The sequence below is a fragment of the Lynx canadensis genome, chromosome A3, assembly GCF_007474595.2.
Source record: "Lynx canadensis isolate LIC74 chromosome A3, mLynCan4.pri.v2, whole genome shotgun sequence".
Lineage (NCBI taxonomy): Eukaryota > Metazoa > Chordata > Mammalia > Carnivora > Felidae > Lynx > Lynx canadensis.
This window is the reverse complement of record NC_044305.1, coordinates 130,115,387-130,126,989: the sequence shown is the minus strand read 5'-3', so window position 1 is coordinate 130,126,989 and position 11,603 is coordinate 130,115,387.

Genomic DNA, 11,603 nt, shown 5'->3' with positions numbered 1-11,603 from the left:
TGCTATTCAAGGGTCAACTGTATTTTCTTTTCCAGCTTATGTGGCATGCTTACAGAACATTGATTCCATTCAACAATATTTCATGTGCTCTAAGAGACCATTCGCTGAAAGACGTGTCATCACTTTGTATACTGTGAAGAAGAAAATGATGGCAGTTAAACTATGACACAATTCCAAAAACCATTGGTTATACTACCCAAGAGTATAGATGTGAGTACTTGAAAGAAAACGTGTATCAGAAACAACAAAATTCCAGAGATATTTTATCAGGATTCTTTCAATTGTAGTTGCCAGCATCCTATTTGAAATAGGCTAACAAATAAAAGGAAATGTATTTGATCATGTGAACAGGGAGTCTAGAGGTGCTGCTTGCTTTCTCACAGCTGGAATAAGGGATTCAGAGGAGGGCATTGACCCTCTGCCTATCTTACTCTTATCTAGGTTCTCTATTTGATGAGCAAGATGACCAACGTCATCCATCTTCTGTCCTGCCAGTGTTATCGACCTCAGTGGAGAAAGAATCTTTTCTAATACATGTAAGAGAAAAATCCCAGAGTTATGATTGGAGTTTATCATGCTCCTTACTATCAGTCATTCACCATGGCTGTGAAGTTTTAGTTCCCTGATCAGCCAAGTCTGAGCTATGTGGCCTCTCCCTGCAGCTGATTGGGTCAAGGGCAAAATTAGCCACTCCCAGATAAGAAGGAAGTGAGCCTCCAACGAAAAGAGCAACTAAGGGATTAAAATAGTAGCTATCCACCAAGAGGAGGTCACACACACAAGTAAAATCTCAACAAGTTTTGACTCATATTCTCTGATTAGAATAGTATTAAAATGTAAAAATAAATGGGTAGTAAAGAAATAAAATTCTGTATTATAAATTGCCCAATTATTAAAAGTTAAAATGAGGGGCACCTGGGTGACTCAGTCGGTTGAACATCCGACTTCGGCTCAGGTCATGATCTTGCTGTCTGTGAGTTCGAGCCCCGCGTTGGTCTCCGTGCTGACAGCTCGGAGACTGGAGCCTGTTTCAGAGTCTGTGTCTCCCTCTCTCTCTGCCCCTCCCCCACTCATGTTCTGTCTGTCTCTCTCTCTGTCAAAAATACATAAACATTAAAAAAATTTAAAAGTTAAAATGAGAGCGATTTTCATATCTATTAGGTCAACGGGAAAATCAAAATTGTACATATAGACTATTTATTATTAATGCCTCACATTCAAAGTCAACCTCAGTTCTTAACCCTTAGGAACATAATTGGTTCATACTATCGATTTACAAACAAGTACTAATTCACCAGCAACAATATGAAAGTCATTCCTTTGGTTTCTGTGGAGATTGAAGAAATGTGAGGTCACAACTCAAGTCCTAAGCAAGCTAAATATTACATGGGGAAAAAAACCCAGATGTGACTATGAAAATTTCATTAGCAGATTAGTAATTGAAAACATATATTAAGCAAAGAGAGAAACTAGAAAAAGAAGCATGATCGCTTACTTGACAACTGGTTTCCAGATTCAGAAGGCATGTTGCTTACCCCACCAAAGAGTCATATCTCATTCTTCAGTCAGGCTTGTTGTGCCCTAACTCTGGAATGGGGTGATTTTCTCCAGCCAATAAATGGCACAACAATGACAGTCCAAAACCACTGGGCATTTGCACTAAAGTGCGAAGGATGAGGGAGAATGTGTTTCTCTCTCTTTAACACAAGTGAATGTTAGCCGAAAGAAGCCTTCAGGGTTCTCAGAATACACTTAGTACTAACATCGTTTGGTTGGGTAAGCTAAGCACGCACATTTTCATTTTCTTTTTTTTAAATGTTGATTTATTTTTGAGAAGGAGAGAGAGTGAGACAGAGCGTGAGCGGGAGAGGGCCAGAGAGAGGCAGACACAGAATCCGAAGCAGGCTCCAGGCTCTGAGCTGTCAGCACAGAGCCCGACGTGGGGCTCGAACCACGAACCATGAGAATATGACCTGAGCCAAAGTCGGACGCCTAATCGACTGAACCACCCAGGTGCCCCACATTTTCATTTTCTTAAGGGAAGGGTTTCAAGTAGATTCTGTGAGCCATTGTTGAGATTTCATCTTTTCTATTTAAGGACTTCTTTTTTCCTTTCATTCATTTTCTGTTCCATTGTTCACAGGATTATCTATTCAGTACAAATTTGTTGGTCTATACTATTAATCATCAGTGTGGCATACAGTCTAAACAGAGAGAAAAGCAAATCTCACGCTCTTCCTCTGGAAAGTTACGTGAAGAAACGTAGACAAGTATGTCAAAAGTGAAGTGCAATCCAAGTGATTCTTCTTTTAAAGAATAGTAACTAGGCACAGCTCATTGGGGGATATTTAGGAACTGTGGAGAGAAGGCTTTTCTCACACCTAAAGGAATGGAAGAAGACTTTAATAGGCTGATAAAAATCATTGGTACTTATATGCTAGACAAAATCTCTCAATACAGGTAAGAGACACTGTTGGTGATAATGCAAACTGGTGAAGCCACTCTGGAAAACAGTGTGGAGGTTCCTTAATTAAGAATACAACTACCCTATGACCCAGCAATTGCACTACTAGGTATTTACCCAAAGAATACAAAAACATTAATTCAAAGAGATACATACACCCTTTTGTTTATAGGAGCATTGTCTACAATAGCCAAATTATGGAAAGAGCCCACATGTCCGTTGATCGATGAATGGATAAAGAATGAATCACAAAGAATGAAATCTCGCCATTTGCAACAGTGTGAATGGAACTAGAGTGTACTATGTTAAGTGAAATAAATCAAAGAAAAACAAATACCATATGATTTTACTGATATGTGGAATTTACGAAATAAAACAAATGAACATAGGGGAAGGAAAGGAAAAAGAAAGTAAGTTAAAAACAGAGAGGGAGGCAAACTGTAAGAGACTCTTAGCCATAGAGAACAAACTGAGGATTGCTGGAGAGGAGGGGGGGGGATGGGCTAAATGGGTGATGGGCATTAGGAGGGCACTGGTGTTGAGCACTGGGCATTATATGTAAGTAATGAATCCCTAAATTCTACACCTGAAACCAATTTTATATATGTTAACTAACTTGAATTTAAATACAAACTTAAAATAAAAAATAAATATAAATATAGGCAAGAATATCACAGACTCTTGGCCGGAGGGTGAACTGTCAGTAAGGCTCTGGAAACTTGGAAGTCCTTGATCTGTAGGTAGAGTGGGGAGTCCTTCAATGAAGCTGGAGTTTTCTTATCTCTCACTCACTCTGTGGCTTTATACTGTGCCTGGAACTTGTACAAATGACAGTGACCATGCTGTGTCCATTGTGAGCCTTGTTTTTGTTTTTGTTTTTCTTTGCTCACTTCCGCGGGTCTTCTTTGGAAAAACTTCTCCCTAAAAACACAATACAAACAAATTCTTGCTTGCCTTTCTGTTTCCGTAAAGGACCAGAAACCCTTGGTCCTAGCCAGTTCTATGGGGCACCAAGGAGGCTGCCATCTGCTACATGGGCCCGGGGAATGGCTGTGGGGCTCTCCCCTCTGGAAACACTTTGCTTGGTTTATGGCTATTTATTCCGTGAGCACCACAGAGGACTATTTCAGGCTAATTATTCCAGTGGATTGAGACTTCAAGTTATAGACTCAGCTGTTAACATTGACAGAAGAAGAGAAGGCAAATGCCGGTCATTGGAAAGGAAGGTACATTCCTCTTTCTGGCAAGGGAGGGTCCATGGCAAGTTGGCCAGCTGATAGTGACTAGATTTCACCACACCTTTCAGCACCTAGTTGCCAGGGCATACCAAGCTGCCCCCACATATGGCACAGAGCAACATTAATGAGTCTCTTTCCTTGAGAGAGAAATTAACTCACTTAATGCTTTGCAGCATATGAAGTGATTTCCCAATATACAAACCTATTTAATTCTTACACAAACACATACGATGGGGAGAAATGTTCTAAGTCAGGAACTCTGAATATATGTTTTGCTTCACTGCGTGAACTTAAGAGATTTTGAACATTTCCTTCAGGTTTAAATAAGAATATCCGCCTATGGGAGTCTCTCAAGACTGCCGGGAGAATTGTAGGAGACAATACATTCTAAAATGCTTCGTAATAAGAAGATCCATTGAAATGCCGTGGTCAATGTTGGTGGTGCCACCGACATCCACTCCCATCAATCTCCTTCCTTGTGTGAGATACCGTATCTCCAAAATCCTGGCAGAGGGCTGGGCCATGTAACTAGTCTTGGCCAATGTCACGTGAGCAGAAGGGATATTGCTACTCTCTGGCTCGGGCAGCAAAAAGCCCTGTGTGATTCTCATGTGTTTTATTTATTTATTTATTTATTTACCCCTACTGCAAGAAAGGCCAGGTGTTCTTGATGGTGGAGCTGTAGGACTGTGGGAACTTCTCCCACCTGAATGTCTGAGTGGCTATTAGTATGAGTCATGTTCTAATCTAGAGTGAGCATTCCCCGAGCAAGAGATATTTATGGATGGCAGTAATAAATAGATGATGTAGGACATGAGTTCAATTTAATTCCACACATTATTTTCTCTCTTGCTCTCTTTTTCTGGAGTTTCTATCAGACAAATTCTGATATATTCAAAAGCAGAGAGAATATAATAAACTTGTACCCCTCACCTAGCTTCAAGAATCACTAAGTCATGGCTTGTCTTATTTTAACAATATCCCCCAACTTCACCACAACTAGACTGATTTGAAACAAACCCGATATCACCTCATTTCATCTGTAATATTTCACTGCACATCTTGAAAAATATGGCTCTTCTAAAACATTATTAAAATACCACATGACATCTAACAGTATAATAACATTTCCTTAATATCATAAACTATCCAGCCAGGGTTCAAATATCTTCTATCACCTCTCATATTTTTACTATTTTTTTTGTTTTAATGAGGATGAAATAAAGTTCATGTATTGCAAATATTCAACATGTGTTTTATGTGTTTTTTTTTAACTTTATAGGTTTCCCTCCTTTAACTGTTTGGTATTTAAATTTTTTTTTTCAATGTCTGTGTTTAATACGGCAGTTCATTTTTCCTTGGAGAATCCCACAATGTGAATTTTACTGATTGAATCTATGATGATTTTTTTTTTCAGTTTATTTATTTATTTTGAGAGAGAGAGAGCATGAGCAGGGGAGGGGTAGAGGGAGAGGGAGAGAGAGAATCCCAAGCAGGTTCTGTGCTGTCAGTGCAGAGCCTGATGTGGGGCTCAAACTCACAAACCGTGAGATCATGACCTGAGCTGAAATCAAGAGTCAGACACTTAACCAACTAAGCCACGGAGGACCCCCATGATGATTTATTATGTTCTTCTACCCCTTGTATTTCTCCTAAATTGGCAGTTACATCCAGAAACTGTATTAGATTCATATTAGGTTTTATGGCCTGACCATAGTTGGTTTATTGTATTTCCACCAGAATGCACACATTGCCTTATCATCTCATTTTCTGTGATGTTAACAGCTACTGATGAGTATTGTCTTGATCTATTATTTAAGTAGGGGTTGTGAAATGTTAATATTAAAATTTTATCATTGTTCCTTCACATATTATCTATAACCCTTCTGAAATAAAAATAATATATTTCCCCTCAACACTTTGGTTAGTCTGACAAGGAAAAACAGTTGAGATATTTGATTTTCAAAATAGAGACTAGGTGTTCTAGCTTCTTGCTAAGGTGGCCAATCAGTTTTTGTCTTGGTTTTCATTTGTAAAAATTGTGAATTTGTTGATTCAGGTATCTTTGGTATGCATTTTAATGTGGGTTTCTAAGACATCACATCCTCAGGTAGTAGCTTAGTTGCTACTGTTTTATTGAAGAGTGATCATATTTGCAGAAAAACAGTAGCAAATTACATACACTTTTCTCTACCTTGCTTTTATCATAAGAGTTTATCCAAAGACCCCTCATTCATATCTGCACAGTATGCTGATGTGTAACTTACCATAGTTTTTACTATTGCAAATACTGCTCCAACACATAGATTTGTATGTACAACTTTTCATATTTTTGACAGCGTGCCCTTATTATAGATTTTTGCTGGTGAAATTGTTGGCTCAAAGAAAAAATGCATATCTAATATTGTTAGATATTGCCAAATTCTCTTCCATAGCACTTATATCCTTTGGCATTGCTATCAGCAATATATGCGAGAAACCTGTTTCCCCACAGCTTTGCCAACAGAATATGTTGGCAAATTCAGGTTTTTACAAAAAAAATAATGTCAAGAAATTCTATTTCACATAGTTTTAACTTTCATTGCTCGTAAGGTTTTTCATGTGTTTTAGGGCCATTTGATTGTTTTGTCTCCTTTCCTTCTGAAATGTGAACTGTCTGTTCCTATTTCCTGCACGCTTTTCTATCAGGTTGTTGAGCATTTTACTCTTCCTTTAACAACTTTTTCTATTAGGGTTATTAATATTTTAAATATGTTATTAGATGTTATTGGAAATTCTGGTGTCAATCTGATTTTTGTTCCCTTACATGCTAGCTTTATTTATTTACTTTTTTTGGAGGAGCAGGGATGTCCCTCTAATTTTTTTTATTAATAATAAATGAATAATCAGCAAATAATAATTATTAAATTAATAATAATCAAGTAACATCATTTGAAAATATTGGTGCATGTTTTTAATATTTAGATTCAAATATTCTTTATCGTCAGGCCTTTCCAGATAATCACAAGCCAAATGAAGCCATCAAAACCCCTTTCCTTTTCATCCATTCTTGGCTCACGTGGCTTCCCACACAGTATGTAGGCCCGTTTCAGAGGGAGACTGTGTGAATGATTAGATTCTATCCCCAGATTTCATGGCTTTCCTTCCATTTCCTTCCGCCCGGTTGATAATGTGATCCGTGCTTTGTTGGTGATTGTTATTTGGCAACTCATTCTCGTATTTTAGAGTTCATGAAAATACTTGGCTACTTGACTTTATGATATAAATTTTCAATGTATTCTGGTTTCTTTGGTTGCTTTGTCTGCTTTGATAGAGGAGACGGAAATTCCAGCGGTATGCTGCCATTGCTGCTGACATGCTTGGATTTGTATTTCTCACATGCCTGTGGAATAGCAGGCTTTGTGTTGGACCTACAGCAGAGGCGAGCCAATCAGGGCCTGAACCCATTAGGTAATGGTGATGTGTGAGGTTGAAGACAGAAATAAAGGCCAGAACTTGACAACCATTGAACAGTCTATTAAGGATACTGGAATTTATCTTTGTTGTAAAAGACAGCCATTACGTAGCTATCTTTTTAAGGTTTACTTACTTATTTTGAGAGACAGAATGCATGCAAGCGAGTGGGGGAGGGGCAGAGAGAGAGAATCCCAAGCGGGCTCTGTGTCGTCAGTGCAGAGTCTGACGTGGGGCTCGATCCCACAAACTGTGAGAGCATGACTTGAGCTGAAATCAAGAGTCAGACACTCAACCAACTGAGCCACCCAGTCACCCAGCTATTACATAGTTATATTCAGGAAGTGATATGACCATTTACATTTTAAGAAGAACACACTGGGAGCCATGTGGAAAATGGATGAGAGAGAGATGAGTCTCCATGCAGATTTCTCCATGCAGATTTCTGAAGAAGCTTCTATAGAGCTTCTTCATCAGTCTCACACTACCAATAAAAGTGTTACTTGAAACAGACACAATTTTTAAATATTGTCTCATAAGATCAAATAATATGTGAAAATCCAAACATTGATAGAAATCAAGTATATTAATGGCCAACGGTTTAATTAGGTTAATATGCAAGATATACCTATAAAAAGAGATTTTCTAAAACTATCAAATTAATAATGTTATCCTGGTAAAGATTGAATCAAGAGTGCCAATTTCTTAGCCACTTTTCAATAACTCTCTTTCCCGCATCATCCTTTTCTCTAGCTTCAGTACAAACCTCTGAGAAACCTCTTTTTTCACTGAAATTGAGATAGCAAGGTATGAATAAGTAAAAGTAAAGACCATCATGCCTCTATTTGGATTAACACAAAACCACAGGTATTTGATGACTTCGTTATATAAGACACTGTACACATAATATGAACATTTTAATTTTCACCAGTGTGCAAGTCACTATGTTAGTCTGAACATATACCTAAATAAAATTTTTCAGAAAAAATAGTGCAACTATGTTATGTATAATAGAAAATTGCTCATCATCTTTAATATCAATAGCACATACTGTGTTGAATTATATTACTGATGTCAATGTTACTTCTGTAGCGAATGATCAAGTCAAGTTGGACTACAAAGTACACACTCATTTAAGAGTATTGTATAACTACTGTCATTGAGAGGAAGAGTTGTACTGGGATGTAAACAAAAGTGAACATGGATAGAATTTAGCCAATACCAAAATATCTCTATTGATTAGAGAGCTGATCGTGTTTCAAGTAATTATAGTTATAGGGATAAACAACTTTCATTAAACGTTTAGTATGGCCTGTTCACTACACCAAGTCCTGGATATAATTTTGTCGTTGTTTTGTTGTCTCAGAAATGATGGAATATAGGTTCCATTATTATTTCCATATTATGGTGAAGAAACTGAGACCTAAAAAAGTAAAGTGATTTGCTCCAAATAATATACAGCTAGAAGATGCCTCTATTAGTCTGGGTTTTCCAGAGAAATAGCAGCAATTGACTATATATAGATATGTAAGAGAAAAATTGTTATTTGAATTGGTTTACATGGTTATGGAGAAGTCCCAATATTTGTTGTCTGCAAGGTGTAGAACCAGGAAAACCAGGGGTATAACTCATTCCAGGTCTGAAGATCCAAGAATGAATGTGTTGTGGTGGGGGAGGGAATACTGATACATATACTGGAGTCTGTAGGCCCAGTAACAAAGCTCTGATGCCCTAGAGCAGAAGAAGATGAATATTCAGCTCAAGAAGAGAGAATGAGAATTCACCTTTCCTCTGTTCTATTCAGGCCCTCAAAGAATTGGATGATGCTTACGTGTATTGGTGAGGGCTGACCATCTTTACTCAGTCTATTGATTCAAATACTAATCTCAGACACCCAGATCAACAGAACAGAGAACCCAGAAATAGACCCACAAACGTATGGCCAACTAATCCTTGACAAAGCAGGAAAGAATATACAATGGAATAAAGACAGTCTCTTCAGCAAGTGGTGCTGAAAACTGGACAGCCACATGCAGAAAAATGAACCTGGACCACTTTCTTATACATATACAAAAATAAACTTAAAATGGATGAAAGACCTAAATGTGAGACGGGAAGCCATTAAAACCCTAGAGGAGAAAGCAGGCAAAAACCTCTTTGACCTTGGCCGCAGAAACTTCTTACTCAACATGTCTCCAGAGGCAAGGGAAACAAAAGCAAAAATGAACTATTGGGACCTCATCAAAATAAAAAGCTTCTGCACAGTGAAGGAAACAATCAGCAAAACTAAAAGGCAACCTATGGAATGAGGGCAGATTATTTGCAAATGACACATCAGATAAAGGGTTAGTATCCAAAATCTATAAAGAATTTACCCAACTCAACACCCAAAAAACAAATAATCCAGTGAAGAAATGGGCAAAAGACATGAATAGACACTTCTCCAAAGAAGACATCCAGATGGCCAACCGACACATGAAAAAATGCTAATATCATTCATCATCAGGGAAATAAAAATCAAAACCACAATGCGATACCACCTCACACCTGTCAGAATGGCTAACATTAATAACTCAGGCAACACTAGATGTTGGCTAGGATGTGGAGAAAGAAGATTTCTTTTGCACTGCTGGTGGGAATGCAAGCTGGTGCAGCCACTCTGGAAGACAGTATGGAGGTTCCTCAAAAAATTAAAACTAGAACTACCCTATGACCCAGCAATTGCACTACTAGCTATTTATCCAAGGGATACTGGTATGCTGTTTTGAAGGGGCACATGCACCCCAGTGTTTATAACAGCACTATCAATAATAACCAAAGTATGGAAGGAGCCCAAATGTGCATCGATAGATGAATGGATAAAGAAGACGTGGCATACATATACAATGGAGTACTACTCAGCAATCAAAAAGAATGAAATCTTGCCATTTGCAACTATGTGGATGGAACTAGAGGGTATTATGCTAAGCCAAATTAGTCAGAGAAAGACAAATAGGGGCGCCTGGGTGGCGCAGTCGGTTAAGCGTCCGACTTCACCCAGGTCACGATCTCGCGGTCCGTGAGTTCGAGCCCCACGTCAGGCTCTGGGCTGATGGCTCAGAGCCTGGAGCCTGCTTCCGATTCTGTGTCTCCCTCTCTCTCTGCCCCTCCCCCGTTCATGCTCTGTCTCTCTCTGTCCCAAAAATAAATAAACGTTGAAAAAAAAATTAAAAAAAAAAAGAAAAGACAAATATCATATGACTTCACTCATATGAAGACTTTAAGAGACAAAACAGGTGAACATAAGGGAAGGGAAGCAAAAATAATATAAAAACAGGGAGGAGAACAAAACATAAGAGACTTAAATATGGAGAACAACAGAGGGTTACTGGAGGGGTTTTGGAAGGGGGCATGGGCTAAATGAGTAAGGGACATTAAGGAATCTACTCCTTTAATCATTGTTGCACTATATACTAACTTGGATGTAAATTTAAAAAATTAAAACTAACACACAAACAAAAAACAAATACTAATCTCTTCTAGAAACACCCTCAAAGACACACCCAGAACTAATGTTTTACCAGCTATCTGGGCATTTCCTAGGCCAGTCAACACATAAGATTAACCATTGCATTAATTAAGCTTGTGTTTTAACACAGAGTACTGGTCTCCATGCCTACCACGTTTTGTTTATTATTTTGACAAATACCTGCTTGGTGGCTTCTTTAGTCCAAGTTGAACCCTGTTCTCAAAGGACTTAACATCTCTGGAGGAGAAAATTTGTCCCCAGTGTGATATACTGCCATGTTGTCTCCCTCACATTTTAGGAGAGTGTTTTTGAGTATTTGTGAGTAGTGTTTAAATTCTTCTATTTCAGTGTTCAGTTGGTCTATCCTGTACCAACATCATACTTCCTTTACTTCTATTTTTAAAGGGTTCAAAGTAAAAGGTCTTGAAGTTTGGAAATGGTAACCTTTTAGTTTTGCTTTTATTTTTGGACTAACTTGATTACCATTGACACTTCGCAAGTCCATGTATATTTCAGAATCAGTTTGTCAATTTCCACACACACAAATCGTGCTAGATTTTAGTACTGCACTTAATCTATATATCAATTTTCAAAGAATTAATATTTTACAACCCTATGAGTGTTCCAATCTATGAAATTTACCAAAACTAATAGGGCAAGAAATAAAAATCCCCATTGGTTGATTTTTAAAATTCTACTCCATACTAGAAACTTTCCAAACAAATACACTCCAGATCTAATGCCTAGTCTCACGTATTTTTAGAAACATTTAATGAAGTAATAATACAACTCTTAAACAAAAATATTTCAGAGAACAAAATATAAGTAACATTTCCTAAGTCATGAGAGACAATGTCAAAATATGACAAAGGCATTACAGGGAAAAATAATTCAGACTATTTTCTCTCATAAGCACAGATGCCAAAATCCTAAACAATAT